Source organism: Panicum virgatum, chromosome 6N (assembly GCF_016808335.1).
Source record: "Panicum virgatum strain AP13 chromosome 6N, P.virgatum_v5, whole genome shotgun sequence".
Lineage (NCBI taxonomy): Eukaryota > Viridiplantae > Streptophyta > Magnoliopsida > Poales > Poaceae > Panicum > Panicum virgatum.
Genome location: NC_053150.1, coordinates 48,577,682 through 48,594,480, shown reverse-complemented (window position 1 = coordinate 48,594,480; position 16,799 = coordinate 48,577,682). Strand labels below are relative to the sequence as shown.

At 46.7% G+C, this 16,799-nt stretch overlaps 1 long non-coding RNA gene across 1 annotated transcript; it reads right to left on the bottom strand.

Annotated features, from left to right (window-relative positions):
• Positions 1–11,016: 11,016 nt before the first annotated feature.
• On the bottom strand, positions 11,017–12,911 carry LOC120680078. The gene is made up of 2 exons (XR_005677459.1): positions 12,807–12,911; positions 11,017–12,133 (listed from the first exon to the last, which is right to left on the bottom strand). It is a non-coding gene; the product is annotated as an uncharacterized LOC120680078 (long non-coding RNA).
• Between the last annotated feature and the right edge of the window lie 3,888 nt (positions 12,912–16,799).

Below are 16,799 nucleotides of genomic sequence, written 5' to 3'. Positions count from 1 at the left end.
AGGGCTAAACTGTGAGACAAATTTAATGAGATATATTAATACATAATTAGCGGATGGTTATTGTTGTATCCCTGTAGCAAATTATGGATTATTTAGTTTCATTAGATTTGTCTTGTGAATTAGCAACCATATGTGCAAAAGCTTAATAAGTAGATTTTATTTGATATTTCTAAATAGTAAAATTATTTTTAAAGTGTTAGGGGAAAAAATCTCTGAAAACAACAGCAAAACACTTTGTAGTGGTCGCGGCCGCCAGGCGCCGGACGCCGGCCAGTGCCCACCACCACGAGACTACCAGATGAGGTGCCTGGCTCCAAGCTGTCATGCGCCCTGTTTGTTTTTCTTGTGCTATCCGCGCTAAAAAAATCTTCGTACTAAATGAAGTTTATTTGTAAAATCTTTTCACGGATGGGTGTAATTTGCGCGACGAATCTAATGACATAATTAATGGATGATTGGCTACAATGATACTACAGTAACCATGTTCTAATCGTGCGATCAATAGTCTCATTAGTCTCGCGAAGTAGCGCATGTTGTGAAGTTAGTTTTGCAAACTGCCCTTATTTAGTATTTTTAATTATTAGTCAAAATTTGTGTTATTTGGACTAAGGGCCAAACCAAACAAGATCATGAACATCAAGCGGTTACCACACCAAGACCTTGTTTAGTTCCTAAAAATATTCATCGCATCGAATATTTGAACACATATATAAAGTATTAAATATAGTTAAAAAAATAACTAATTACATATTCAATTGTAAATAACAAAACAAATCTTTTAAATCTAATTAATATATAATTAAATATTAATTATTAAATAACAATAAAAATATTATAATAATTAAATTCAAAAAATTTCGCCAACTAAACCGACCCCAAGCTGCGTAGGCGGTCATGAATGCTGCCCGTCCTATACCCAGGGTTTACCTTTTCGTTTTTTTCCGAATCCCGCCGTTTGCCGGAAACGAAATTTCGGCCGAAATTTCGCCGAAATTCGCTAATTCCGAACGGAAAGGGACCTCAAATTCAAAAAACAAAATTTCGATGAATTCTGACCGAAATTTCGGTGATTTCGACCGAAATTCGGTGATTTTCGACCGGAAAATTATGTAATTTGTGTTTTTCCTACTGTTCCCGAGGTCAAATGAAAAACTTTTGAATACCAACTTTGTTCAGTTTTTCGAGATCTACAACTTTTGTTTTACGAACTTTTTCATTTGAGCAATGGTTTGAAAGTTATTTAATTATTTCAAAAACTACCAATTAAAAGTCTTTCATTTCATGTGACAACTTCCATTTTCTCTCTTAGGCCTCAACTGGACTTTTATTATTCTTGTTATTGCGGATATGCCTATAAATTATTACAACATAATACATCCAAAGTATATTAGAATTATTACAATCCAAAAATACAATATAGGCAAAGACATAGTCCATACTAAGTCCATATAGCATAATCTCTGCATTTAAATACAACAGAGTACACCAATTGTTATATATATTCATCATCTGATAAGGAAGCTTAATTTGTGTAACAATGTTAGAAATTATTCTGTTGACTGCGCATACATTGTAAAATAAGAAAACGAATCTAATCTGTCTCGGTAGTTTACCAGCCTTGATAGGACAAAGATATTTTATTCGTGCGTACAAGGCAAGCAACCTATATAGTACAAGCCTAACAGTCAAATCTCCAGACAAATTTTTATTTTAAAGTGTGAGTTCGGTCATGAAAAACATATTAATAGCTGGTTAAAATTTTCAAGTTCTCAAATACTCCAATCTGTTTTACTCATACTACTTGCCATCCTAAAATAATTACGGTCTCTCACAAATTTTGTCGCTAACTTTAAGGAAAAGCATGCATGTAGATATTATTACAGGAAAAAAACAATTCACATGCATGATACGTACGGATTCATCGTCAGAGTTAATTCTACATTACTACAACTTCTTATGGTTTCTGCGTATAGCTAGCAGAAGCGACATAATTAAAGAGTAAACGTGCGTGTGTATTGCACACCTGCCCATGTCATGTCCAAACCACAAGCAAATTTCTGACAAATAAAGAAGAAGCGTTTATGTGCGTATGAAATTGAATAGGTACCTCACTAGCATCATGATAAACCAAAGTCTAGTTGAAGTCGAGGGGAGAAAACAAATTTTTGCACATGAAATGACGAGTCATTCAAATTACGGTTTCAAATGTTAATTTTAGCCTAGCAAATAATCTTAGATTTGAGTGTGTTCTAGTCCTATTTGCTCAGAAGAACACTTAGTTTTTTATCATATTTTTTTCGAATTTTTTATAAATATTTTTGAATTTTTAAATTTGAAAACAAAAAATACCGAAAAATACCGAAATTTCTCTTCCCGATAACTAGTGGAAAAAAAAACACCGAAATTTCGGCGAAATTCGACCGAAAAGTTGAACTGTTCTTGACTTCTTCCATGAATGCGACTGTGACCTGCCAAGACGGACCTGACCGGCGGACGACCGGGCGAACTGTTCCGCAGTGGGACTTCTTTGTGTGTTTAGACCTTAAAAAGATGGGAGAAAAGGCACATTAAATATTATAGTATACTGTATCACTTTTTATTTGTTTGTGTTAAATATTGTCCTACCATGACTTAACTAGGCTCAAAAGATTCGTCTCGCAACGTACATCAAAACTATACAATTAGTTTTTTTATTTAACTACATTTAGTACTCCATACATGGGTCATTTGTTATATTTAATGTTTCGATGTAATTTTAATGTGATGAAAAGTTTGAAAAGTTTGTGGATGTAAACACACCACTTCCTCGTGGGTGTAGCCGCTCTCGGTTTGACTGGCCAGCAGCTGCCGCTGGCTGGGCGCGTTTTGCGTGCGGCGTGGTTGGCTGATGGTTCGGCCTTGTTTGGTTGTGCTCCAATTGTAACGCTTGTAAATAATAAATAATTTTGACCATTAATTATGGTGTCAAACAAAGTCAGTTTATAAAATCAATTCAGAACCCTCGTGTTAGCGACCTTGAATAATTTAATGAGGTCTTTGACCGCGCAATTAGATGATGGTTGCTGTAGCATCACTGTAGCAAATCATCGATTAATTACCGTCATTAGATTCGTCGCGAAAATTTACACTCATCCTTAAAAATTTTTTACAAATAGACTTCATTTAGTGCTTCGTGCATATAAAAAAAATTTCAGAAAATGTGTGCGCTAAATTTCTAGCGCAACCATGCGCTAAATTTCTAGCTCAACCAAACAAGGCCTTCATCTCCTCACCACGTCCGCTGGCCCAGCCAGCCGAACAGGCTTTCGCGCTCTCGGTCTGACCAGCGGTTCACAGCTTGCTTGCTTCACAACGAAGGAACGCAGCACGCCATCCCGAGAATCCCGGCCTCATCAATCTTCACTGTGTTGTCTCCGTCAGGCGATGGTACAGGGCCATCTGCCTGGTCTTATTTGGTTTCCTCACATGCTAAAAAGTCAATATTTTGAGTACTATTTATAGTGTCAAATAAAATCAGTTTACAAAATTATTTTTAAAATCCCCGCTATAGTGATTCTGAAAAATTTAATGAGATCTTTGACTGCGTGATTAGAGGATAATTACTGTAACATTATTTTTTTTTCTCGAACACGCAGGAGAGCTGCGTATCATTATATTGATAGAAGAAGAAAAGAGTCATACATAGACCCAAAACACACACCACACACCTCTTAAGACCTTTGCTAATAATCACCTGTTAACTAAAAACACTACGACCAACCCACACCTCTAGCCCTCACCCTGGATAGCAAGTAGGGTAAGGCCCCTGGCTCCTGCCAAGCTCCACAGGTGCGCTTCTTCAAAGGCCAGTGCGATGGCCGCAGCGACACTCGGGCTGGCCCCGTTAAAAACACAGTTGTTTCGGTGTCTCCAAATGCTCCATGTTCCAAGAATGACTAGAGAGTTCAGACCTTGCCTTAAATCCCTCGCGACCGATGCTTCCACTTTCTCCCACCAATCATCAAAACAAATGTCTTGAGGCTGAGGGGCAAGTGCGGTGAGGCCAAACCGCTGGAAGAGAGAGAACCAGAATTGTCTTGAAAACACACACCCGACAAGTAGATGTTGGATATTTTCTTCCTCTTGATCGCACAACAAACAACTGATTGGATGAGGGAGGCCTCGTCGAGCTAGCCTGTCGGTTGTCCAGCAGCGATTGTGGGCGACCAGCCACATGAAAAAACGACATTTGGGAGGAGCGTGAGACTTCCATATTCTCTCTGCAGGTCTGAAGTAAACAGCACCCTGGAATAGGACCTCATAGGCTGATTTTGCAGAATATTCTCCTGAGTTAGATAATCTCCAAATGTGTTTATCAGGAGTCCCAACTTGCAGTTCAACCAAACTGATTAGGTCCCAAACCTCAAGGAATTCCAATAATCCTTCCACCAAAATTGCACCCTGGATATCTTCTAACCATTTTTCATTGGTTAGAGCCTCCCGCACCGTCCGCTTATTAGCCCTTCTATTGGAAACTAAAGCAAACACCCTGGGTGCAAGCTCTTGTATGCTATGGCCGTCTAACCACCTGTCCTTCCAGAACAAAGTATTTGTCCCATCTCCTACTTCAGTAATGACAGCCATGGAAATGAGACACTCCACATCTTTGCTGACCTGGATAGGCAGATTTGCCCAAGGCTTGTTTGGTTCCGTTTTCCTGAGCCATGGCCAACGTGCTCTCAAAGCACAGTTCAGTCTTTTCAGATCCGAGATACCCAGCCCCCCATGCTCCAGATGTCTGCAGACTTTTGGCCAGGAAATTAAACAATGTCCACCTCGTGCTTCTTTCCTTCCTCGCCAGAGAAAACCTCTTCTGATCTTATCGATGGCTTTTATTGCCCAGTTCGGCAGTTCCATCGCCATAGCCACATAAACCAGCATTGCTGTCAGGACAAACTGAACCTGTACAACTCTCCCTGCCCGGGTCATGAGGTCCGCCTTCCACCCCGGCAATTGGTCTGCTATTCGGTCAATTATTGGCTGAAGTTGCTCCTTAGTCAACTTCTTGATAGTAAGTGGCAGTCCTAAATATTTGCATGGGAAATCTTGCACTTCACATGGCAGCAGGTTTTGTATGATGGCCATGTCCTCTTCAGCACACTGTATTGGCAGCACGTTACTCTTCTGCACATTAGTTTTCAGCCCCGACGCATCCCCAAACAGCTGAAGCAATTGTAGAGTTAGATTAATATCAGCTGCTGCCGGCCGGAGAAAAATAGCCACATCATCTGCATACAAAGAAATTCGATGCTGAATTGGTCGTGAAGAGAGTGGCTGTAATAGCCCAGCTTCAGATGCTCTTGTGACCAGCCAGTTCAGCACGTCCATCACTAGGATGAACAACATCGGTGAAAGAGGATCACCTTGACGAAGCCCTCTCTTGTGCTGAATAAAATCTCCTGGTGTGCCATTCAGAAGGACTTGAGTAGAGGAAGAAGTCAGGAGAGCACACACCAAGTCCCGCCATCTAGACCCAAAGCCGAGTTTCCTTAGCACCTCCAAAAGAAAAGCCCAGGAAACCGAATCAAATGCTTTTGTGATGTCCAATTTAAGAAGGATCCTTGGTTGTTTTTGATTGTGTAGGAATTTCACTGTTTGTTGCACCATCATAAAATTGTCTTGGATGAACCGCTTTTTAATGAAAGCGCTTTGGTTGGGCGAGACCATTTCATCAAGGCGGCCGGCAAGTCTGTTAGCCAGGACTTTAGTCACCAACTTAGCAAAGCTGTGCACCAGACTTATGGGTCTAAAATCTTTCACCAGATCTGCATCAGGTTTCTTTGGGAGTAAAGTGATGTATGCTGAGTTCAGCAGCCACAAGTTCCTGCAATTCCTTCCCCAAATTCTATGTAGGGCTGCCATAATATCTTCCTTAATTATCGGCCAGCAAGCCTTATAGAACCTGCCAGTGAACCCATCCGGTCCAGGAGCTTTGTCAGACGGTAAATCCTTGATGGTCTGCCACACTTCATTCTCATCAAAAGGAATATCCAGGGCTTCTAGATTATGGTTTGGGATGTCTAGGTGATCCAAGTTGATTGTCATGTCCCTGTCGCTTTCAGCACCAATCAGATTTGAGTAAAATTCCAATATTGCTGCAGCCTTTTCCTCATGCGAAGTTAAGATCTGATCGCCCTCCCTCAAGGAGGCTATGAAATTCTTCCTTTTTCTATGCCTAGCATGCCTGTGGAACAGCCTGGTATTAGCATCACCATCCTGCAGCCAATTAATTCGAGATCTGACCCTGGCTACTGTTCTCAGAAGGGAGGCCAGCACCAACGTATGTTTCTTCAGATTATTACGTAACCACATCTCATTTGAATTTAGAGTTCTACTATCCTGAGCAATATCCAGCTGGTGCAGAATTTCCTTTGCTAGGAGGAGTTGGGAATTGAGATGGCCCACCGTCTTTTGGCTCCAACTTTGCAAGCTCCTTGCTGTTGCCTTGAACTTCAGCGACAGTGTTTCCAGTGGGCACGGACGGGCTGGTACAACAGTCCAGGCAGCCTCAACTGTTTCCATGAAACCATCCAAACTTGGCCAAAAGGCTTCGAAATGAAAACGTCTTTTGCTGGCTGGGCTGTCCTGCAGGCCAAGCAAGAGGGGACAGTGATCTGAATCTCCAGAAGCACAACTTTGTAAGAGGCAGTCAGGAAACATCTCTTCCCACTCCAGAGAACAGAAGACCCTATCTAGTCTTACAAGTGTTGGGGAAGCACTGGTTGAGGAGCTGGACCAGGTGTACTTGCGACCATGGAGAGGTAATTCAGTGACTGCCATGTCATTCACCCACCTTCTGAATCTTCCCATCATTGCTCTATTCAGATTGCTATTGTTCTTGTCTTCGTCTTTGTAGATTAGGTTGAAATCACCTGCTACCAGCCATGGGCCCGTACACACTGTCCTAATATCCCGAAGTTCTTGCAGAAATTGAATTTTCTCTTGATTCCCCTGCGGGCCGTACGCACAAGTCAGCCACCAAGAGGTTCCATCAGAAGAGCTGAACTGCACAGAGGAAGAGAAGGTGTCCACTCGACTTGAATTGACAACACCCAGACGCGCTCTCCATGCAATCAAGATACCACCACTAGCTCCGAGGGAAGGTAGGAAGGTAAAGTTGTTATCGAACTCGACACCAAGCATGGAGAGAATACAATGCCTAGAAACATCAGGTATTTTTGTCTCTTGTAGACACACCACATCAACTTTATATGAGTCCACAATTACTCTGACTGCATCCCGTCTTGCCTGTGAGTTAAGCCCTCTTACATTCCAAACTAAGATACGTGATGGATCCATTAACCATACAAAAAATAGTCACGACCACCAATTCAGTACAATCTGCTCTCCTCAGATTAGGCATTCCACCGGCTCTGCTGCGATGTCATCGTCAGGGGGTGTCCAACCAAACAGGGCCGCCAACGCCCTTGTGTGTGGGTCGGCCAAGAACGATTGGAACCTTTGCGCATAATCTTCCAAAATCTGCTGGCTAAGTTGTTCCCTTTCCTCTTCAACATCCAAATCCAAAGCCCGCATGACCCTTTTCTTCAAATGCACCGGACATACCTCATTCACATCGGCCCCCAACCCAGCCAGGCGTCGACTGCGGCGGGGTGCCTCACTGGGAGGCAGCGTCGTCTTCTTTTTCCTTCTTTTGTTGACGTGTGGAATTGGAAGGATCCCACCCGGTGTCCTGGATAACTTCCGAATGAACTCTGCCGCCGGACTGGATAGTCCCGCAGCCTCAGCAGGGACACGAGCAGAATCCCCATCAAGAGCCGGCGTCACAAGGGTGTCACCCGGGGCAGCAGAGCCCGGCTCCCCTTCCCTGGCGCTCGACCTGGGGCGACGGGAGTAGACCAGGAGAGGGGGCGGCGTCCTTACAGGCGCGTCGGCCGGCGGCGTTCCTGGCGCGCCGGCCGTCAGCGTCGCGAGCGGCGATGACGGGGTCACCGCCGTTGCCCCGGCCACTGGCGACTGAGGCAGCCGCGGCGGGCATCCGGCCGGCCCTCCGTCCATAGTCAGTCCGGGCGGTGGCGTCAGCGCATGGTCTTCTGTGCGACGGCATACCACCGGCGGCAGGGGCGGCATCGGCACCAACCAGTTCGTGGCGATGGTTTGCTGGGTGGAGTTGCCGAGAGGTGGACTCTGATGGGCTCCAGGATTGGCTGATATCTCCTCAAGGAAACATTCCAGGTCCGGCCCGGAGTGAATGTGGGCCGCGCCGGTTACATCAGGCCCGCCATGCAGATCGGGCATGGGGGATACCATTGCAACCAGGGAGCCCACGGGCCCAGTGTGATCGTGGCCAGTAGAGGCCGGAATTGGAGGGGAGCCCAAACGCAGCATCCCCTGCTGGCTTCCCGTTAGTCAGTGCCCTCGCCGCCTCGACCCCTCGCACCTCCGCCTGTGAAAGAGATGGGCACGCCTCCCGGGGCCATGCACCGGAATCCGCCTCCTCGCTAGGCACAACGGTCTCCCCGCACCTCGCCAGTTCCCCAGGCAGCGTCGCCTCGGGCGTCACCCGCCCTGTTGGGGCCAGCGCTGCATGAGCCAGCGGTGTGCATGCAGGGCCATCAATGGCAGGCGGCGTGGACGAGGCACCGCCCGAGGCTGCGTTCGGGGTGTCGTGCGTGGCGGGAAAAGGGGAGGACGGTCACCCAACCTCGTCCGCCTGGCCTCCGCGTGAGCCTAGCCGCGCATGCACCGGCGGACGGCCCCCCGGAACGGACGACGACAGCGCCACTGCCCTTGGCCCCACCTGGGCCGGAGATCCCTCGGCAGACCGACGACCTTGCTGCCGGCGGCGTCGGCGTCCATTACCGGGCAGCGAAGAAGGTGGTGGGGAGTCCTCCCTTGAATCCTCGAATGGTGTAACCGAAACTGAGATAGGGTATGTCAGCGTACGCACACCCAGTTCGGAGCCCGCCAATGGAGGTTCCACAATCTCCAACTCCATCTCCGCCGGAATGTTGCCATGGCACGAACGCCAAGCCTTCAATCTGACCACATCACGCCTCTCTGTGACGCTGGGATGAAGCCCATCAATCCAGCACCATTCGTCAAGAAGAAGCTCGGCTGTAGACAGCTCCCAAGCATGTGCAGGGATACCCCTAACCTCCACCTCGATGGCAGAGGGCAAGTTGGAAGCTGTTGAGTTGAGAAATCTCGTCCACCTCATGAAGTGCAGGTGGACAGAGGCGGTGATGAGTGGCCGCCCCCCATTGTAGATCCGATCCACCAACTCATCACTAGGCAAGGTCAAGAGAAAGCTAGCCGGCCCCCAACGATGGATGCGCAGCAGTTCTTCCTCAACCTCAAACCTGATAGCGATGGACGAACGGACGAGCTCAGCTACTCCGACCGGCAGGTCGCCAATTATGGTGACCACCAGGGCGCGAGCGAGCTCATCCTCGCGTCGGCGGATGGCTTCAGTGCGATCCAGAATTCGGCGCGGCTTCGGTGGGTGTTCGCCGGACGGGACGTCGCGCCCCGCGTCGCACATGGACGGGAGGGGGCTAGGCATCCCAATATCAGCAGGACCACAGCCGCCGGGGCCGGTCTTGTCACCAGCAGAGCGTGGCCGGCGAGGCCCACGTCGCCTCTTCCGCCCGCGAGACCCCACCTCCCCGGCAGGGGCGGACGCCGGGACGGACGCCGGCGAAGTGTCCATGGGCGCCGAAGCCGAGCCCGACGCCGCGGACACCGGAACAACAGGCCGCCAGACAAAACGACCCCGGGGGCGAGGATCCGCCGACGTGAGCACCGGTCGCCGGGACGGACACCCACGAGAGCGATGTCCCAGGCCCTTGCAGGAGAAGCACCGTGGTCTAGACCGGCAGCGTGATGCCTGATGACCATGGGATAGGCAGTTGAAGCACCTTCCCCATAGGTCAGCTGGCACCGGACGTCGAGGAGGCCGCTCCCTGCGATGTCGCTCCCGACGCGCCCGCCGACCTTCCGCCTTTACCCAACCATCAGCATCCTTGACAAGCGCCGCAGGACGGGGTGGGTGCTTCCCGGCACAGATAATGCGAGGCGCGATAAGTGGGGGAGCCTGCGTGGGAGCCGGCGAAATGACTTGTCCGAGCACGTCAGGGACGGCCGTAGACGAGGCTCCACCGGCGAGCAGAACCTCCTTATACGTGGGGTAGAGCTCCTCTTCAGCGGTGGGCGAGACGTCGTCCTTCCACCGCTGGGCCTTGGAGCGACCCCTGGTGAGGCAAGGAGTAGAGGCAAACGAGGAGGGGCTATCTCCCGACGCTGGTGAGGGGTGGTGGTGTTGTTTGGTGGCCGCCGTGCCCGGAGTAGGCGACGGCGTGGGGCTGGGGGGAGGGGGAGCGTCGGGGAGAGGGGTGGCGAGAGGAGCGGAAGCCATTTTGCCGGTTTACTGTAACATTATTATAGACAATCATCGATTAATTACCGTCATTAGATTCATCGCGAAAAGTTACACCCATCTCTAAAAATTTTTTGCAAATAGATTTCATTTAATATTCCATACATATGAAATTTTTTTCTCGACTTGCGTGTCTTAAAAATCTTGATAGAAACCAAGGCCCCTATCTCTGAGCTCCGGCCGAAATGGTACATCGAAATGGAGGTCCAGGAGCAGGGGTTCAGCGCAGGACCAAAATGCTCACTAGTGGATTGCGCGCACGCATAATTCGTTTGTCATTTTAGTGGTAATTATCATGATATGGTATAGTAGATGTTTTAAAGTATAGGGAGAAATTAAAAGTAGTATATACATTTTATAAGATCTGATGAGCAAATGGAAAAAGGAAGGTTGGACTTAAAGTTTTAGACATTTCTAATTTTTCTGAGTGTAACCTAATAAGATAATAACCGACCTCATTTCGTGGAAACAGCCCAGATAGCAAATGTAGCCCAGATATACTTAGGGTAGTAGTGTGCGTACAATATAACTCCCAAGCGCACACCAAAGCTTAGAATCTTTATACACATGAATCCTTCTCAGGAAACAAAACACAAATGGGCAAATGGCTTTGATACATAGGAGTCATTGTCTGATCCCTTGATAATAAAACAAGAGAGGTGCAGAATGTTTGATAGTTACATTTAAATTTAGAAATTATATCTCAAGTTGTGTCTAAGAGTCCATGCCATTGTATTGTAGGGGCTATATGCATGTCATTTAACTCTATGCACCGGGCAAACACCATGGTTGATTATTTTCGCCTACAAAGATGAAAAGATTATTTCCAGTACTCATAAATCGACCAAAAGATTAATATCGACCGAAACAACACAATTCAATAAGGACAATATGAAACTTTCTTTGCTTGTTTGGCACAAAGGACAAATGCTTGTTGCCATGGTAACAAAACATTTTGTTAGTTAAGCATGTACCATACCAACATTCTGAAAATGAAATTGAATCATAGAGTACTAACACACGGAGTTCGTGTGATTAACCAAGTACTCAACTTTAGAACTCTATAATGAAGCATTTTTGCAAAGAGAAAAAAAGGGTGGCTTACCTAAAAAACAAATAATACAATAACTTGGTATACAATATGCAGACAACCAACCCGTAATGACTGTAATCTGCTAAACTAAAACTGTAAACACATTACAAGAATAGAACAGCTTGCAAAGATGATCGTTCATAGGCAAAGATTAAGGATTACTCTGCAGCGCTCCAAAAGAATTAACAATGCCGAGATGTGTGACTAACTCCAGCTGTGGTAGCTATAATTCTACACCATATAATACAATTCTATCATCCCCAACTTCAGCAATCAAAGATTTATATGGTAGACAGTACTCGAGGCAATCAGAACATTTTGAATGCAAAGTATATTGATCCAAGTATATTAACTTTTATCAGGCAATCAAACCAAATTAGGTCAGCAATTAGCACAAAAATTCTATTGGCAAACCTGATCAGTATCTTTCAGGTGAATGAATATCAGACAGTAAGAAGCAACAAAACAAAACCAGGTCTGCATCTAGCACCAAATTTGAATTTGCAAACATGATTAGTATCTCTCGGAGTCTTGGGTGAAAGAATTTCAAGCAGTAAAGACTGATGTCACTAGATCTGATATTTCTCTAGGATGTTTTGCAACTGTTAAGATGAAAAAAAATTGTTCAGGTAGAGCACAAAAAAATAAAAGTAGCCCCTAATGCTGGCGAGTTATCAATTATTCTAATATATAAGCATGCTCCATTGGTTCATCTAAAGAATCCGAACAAAGGTAGTTTGTCAAGAAAGAAACATTTTCAGATTGTAAGCTTACTATAATCATGCATATCTAGATTATGAACAGGTACTCATCTAAACAAATAAAATCACCAAATCATTCATAAGTGATTATTTCATACTTTTGAACAGCAACAACTTGCGAAAAGAACTCAGCATACTACTCCATGCATCTCTGTTTGTGGAAGAAATAAAACAAATATTGGCATAATATTACCTAACTCTGCATTTCACTGCTAGTACAACTCATGAAGCCAAGTTGCAAATGATTTAAAACGTTGGAATCCAAATGCAACAGGCCAATTGGCCAAATCTCAACTATCATTTACGTGTAGGCAACGATCTAAAACAGTTACTGAAAAAGGGGAAAAAACACACATATGCCAAGAATAATATTATTGTGCTATACCAATAATAGCTATCAACGCGTATAGGAAAATATATTGAGTCAAGAATAGTTTTGTAGCTCCCTTTATAGCTAATTACGTCAGCAAGGCAACACTGAAATAGCAGGTAATAAACAATTAGAATAAGGTACCTTAACAATTTATGAAGAGCTGGAAGCCAACTAAAATGAGATTGTTTCAGCAATTGGAACCTAGTGGAAAATAAGTAAATACAGCTATTTAAAGAACCAGCAAGAATCTAGAAATAAGAACATTGTTTACATGTATTAACAACAACAAACAAACAGGTGAAATATAGATGGCTGTCTTGTTCCCAAATTAAAAACTAATATATTAAACTATCTTAATAAAAAAAAGGCAACGACAGTTGGACAAACTGCTGAGCAAGGCTAACTAAACAATGATGACTTAATTAGGCAAGTGGGGGACATCGCATACAGGAGATATACTGGTTAAAAACCCATAAAAGGTACAAACACAAGGGATTAATCTGATATCTGTTAAGCCTCCCTGTACAAAGTAAGGGGTTGCAAAAAAAAAGCTAGTAAGGCTGACTCCAACAAGGATAGGCATACAGAGCATGCAAATGGAGGATATAGCTACCGGTTGGGAAATGGCTACCGTAGGCATTTTGGCTTTGCTCCAACAGCATAGGCAAAGAGGCACCTCCATTCCCCTGGCAGTTGGCTCGCGGGCTCTGGTGGAAGTCCGCCGCACGCCGCTTGCCTGTCACCGGATCCGGCGATTCCAGGTGGCGATTCCGGTAGCCATGGTTGCTATTGAATCGAAGGTGGAGGAAGGTACTGACTCTTCAACTTTTTTTATTGCAGCACGTCGCCTCTTCACTCTTGAACATGGCTTGGAGGTACATCAAGATGGGGATGTGTGCTACGTCTACCGCAAACCGTCGGGAAGAGGAAGAACTCAAAGCCACCGCTGCTGCAGTGGCATTGGGAGTAGGCAATAAATGGCGGTAGGGACGATCTTTTTTTGGTCATGCTGTGAAGAATCGAAAAAGAGAAGAGGTGAACGAACAAATCATGTGAGATTACTTCAATGAGAATGCATTGTTCGGCGAGGAAGATTTCAGGCGCAGGTATCATCAACCATCACATATGAATTCATTTTACTTTGTGAAAATGTTGGTTCAAGATGTCGGCATAGGTTTCCTGAAGCATTGCACACGTACACTTTGTAGGTTCAGAATGCAGAAGTCTTTGTTTCTACGCATTGTTGATGATATCACAAGAAGAAACAAGTATTTCAAGCAAAAACGAAATGCAGCAAAGAAGTTAGGTTTCAATCCAATTCACAAGTGCTTAATTGCAAGCAGAATGTTAGCGTATGGCGGCGCTGCAGATGCATTAGATGACACATACAAAATGGCAGAGACAACCGTTCTCGAGACCCTCATGCACTTTGTCAACACTGTCAATGATGTATATGGTGAAGAGTACTTGAGGCCACCACATGCTCATGAACTTCAAGTCATTCTACAACAGAATGAGGCCAGAGGTTTCCCAGGCATGATTGGAAGTATAGATTGTATGCATTGGGAATGGGAGAATTGTCCCACAGCATGGCTGGGATGTTCAAGGGTCATAAATCCAAACCTACTCTTATACTTGAGGCAGTAGCAACTTAAGATCTTAGGATTTGGCATGCTTTTTTTGGGCTACCAGGTTCTCACAATGACATCAATGTCTTGCATCGGTCTCATGTGTTTGATGATTTAGCTAATGGTAGGACACCAGAGGTTGAGTTCTGGGTAAATGGCAATCCCTATACCATGGGATACTACTTGGCTGATAGAATTTACCCAGACTAGGCAACTCTTGTTAAGACTGTGAGTGCTCCGGTGACCATGAAACACCAAGTGTTTGCAGCTACACAAGAGTCATGCAGGAAGGATGTGGAGAGGGCATTTGGAGTACTTCAATCAAAGTTTAAGATCATATATAACCCTGCTAGGCTATGGAGGCAAAGAGACCTGAATGCCATTATGCGTGCATGTGTTATTCTTCACAACATGATCATAGAAGATGAGCGCAATAGTTACCTCAATGCAAAATTGTTGAAACTAAGCACGCGATACAGGAGCTTGTTCGTGAACAGATCAACGAGCTGCTTGGAGATCTGTTGCATTTTGTGAATAGCTGTTTCCGTGATATCCTCGGCCTTGCTCATCTAGATCGATTAAAAAAGTTAGCTACAGCGAAGAACTCAGCTTTGCAACCACGAGGCCAACAACGCCAACCTACTCGCGCAAGATCCGGCCGCTGTGAGCACGGATCGGCATACAAACCACCATTGTACAGATCAAGCTAACAACGGGCCGCTTCAACAAATCGATCGATTCGATAACAGGGAGGGGTGGAGGGCAAGGGGAAGAGCAGAAGGGGACGGACCTCGTCGTCAGAGTCCCTGGAGGTGACCGCGCCACCGAGGAGCTCGTTGTCCGCCGCCGCTGTACGACCCCAAACCGGCGAGTTCTCCCCTGCCGCACGACTTTCTCGCTCCCTAGGAACTGACCGTTGCGTCCTCCGCGGATGGCTCTCGCGGATAGAGCACGCATTTTGGCTTCTCTCTCTCCTTGCCTGCAAAATGCCGGTCCCTTTTGCCTGCTCTGTTGGACAAGGTTAAATGCTGCTACAGTGCCATGCTGGAGCTATTTTGCCTTTTGCCTTCTTGTTTAGCTGCGCTGTTGGAGTCAGCCTAAGGCAAAGTGTCCACTTCTTTCATTTTTGTCATGGGAACAGTCCAGGAAGCAAAAGAGATATTGTCGGTACCCTTTAGCAGGGATACCCACTCTTACTGCAGCAAGGCAGAACTCGCGTAGTCATCCGTAACTACGCCATAAGGGGCGGAGCAGCCGGACCCCACCGGTCAGACTCTTACCTCACCGGGCCAATGGCCCCGGACCCGCTCCCCGCTCTGGGACGGATCCGGTGACACCACATGTCCCTGAGGAAGGGGAGCTCCGAGCCAACAGCCGAGGCCTCGGACCCCCCCCGCGTCCATCCGGATCTCCCACGCGCGCGGAACCAACATACCGCCGGGGGGGGGGGTCCGGAGTCGCCACGTGTCCCACAGGCGCGGGCACGGGCGCGAGTCTTCCGCTGGAAGACTCGCCCACCCACCGCATTCAATGCGGGTGGTAGAGGCGTGCTCTGCCGCCGCGGCACGCGGGGCAGCCTTTGTCAGGTCTCACTGTAGACCGCATATTACCGAGGTACACAGTGCAGTCGCCTGCGCCACAGCCACGCAGAGCCCGTCTGCCGCATTAAATGGATATGACGGCACGGCACTTTTTCATCATGCCGCCTACGCCGCAAGCTACACGGCCCGTTCAGCTACACTGCAGGCGACGCCGCAAGCTACGCCTGGCGCCGTTCCGACAGGACAACGCATGGGTATGCTGGACGGAGGATTCCCGCGGGCAGGCAACGAAATCCAGGAATGAGATCTTCTTCGCCTGCAATGCCATAATGTATAAACAGTACGTTATTTTATACTACATCATCAGACCCATCTGTCGGGGACCCAATGGCCATGTACGCGCCTCCCTAGAGATATAAAAGGGAGGCGCTCGCTGCACACACAAGGTTTTTTCCAAGCTCACTCAGACTCAAGTAATACAGCACACAGTGGACGTAGGGTATTACGCTCCGGCGGCCCGAACCACTCTAAACCGGCTGTGTTCATCGTGTTCTTCCAGGATATCGAACTAGTCCTAACTAACCCCCGAGTACTCACCCTCTGGGCTTAGGCGGGTGCATTCCGCCATCCGGCTGTGGTTTACCATACCACGACATCTGGCGCGCCAAGTAGGGGAGATGTCGTGGCTCTAGGAGGAGGGCCACAGCCGGGTGGCGTAGTGCACCCGCCTAATCCCAGAGGGTGGTTACTCGGGGAAGTGCAAGCGATTCCTCAGATCTACTCATGAAGTAAGAACACAAGAACACTCGAGGATTTAGAGTGGTTCGGGCCGTCGGAGCGTAATACCCTACGTTCACTGGGAGATGTATTGCTCTCGTGTCTGTGGATGAGTCTATCATCTGTCTTCAAGTCCTTCCTTAGACTTGAGTCCTTCTCTAACGGGCGTCTCCCTTTTATAGTGCAAG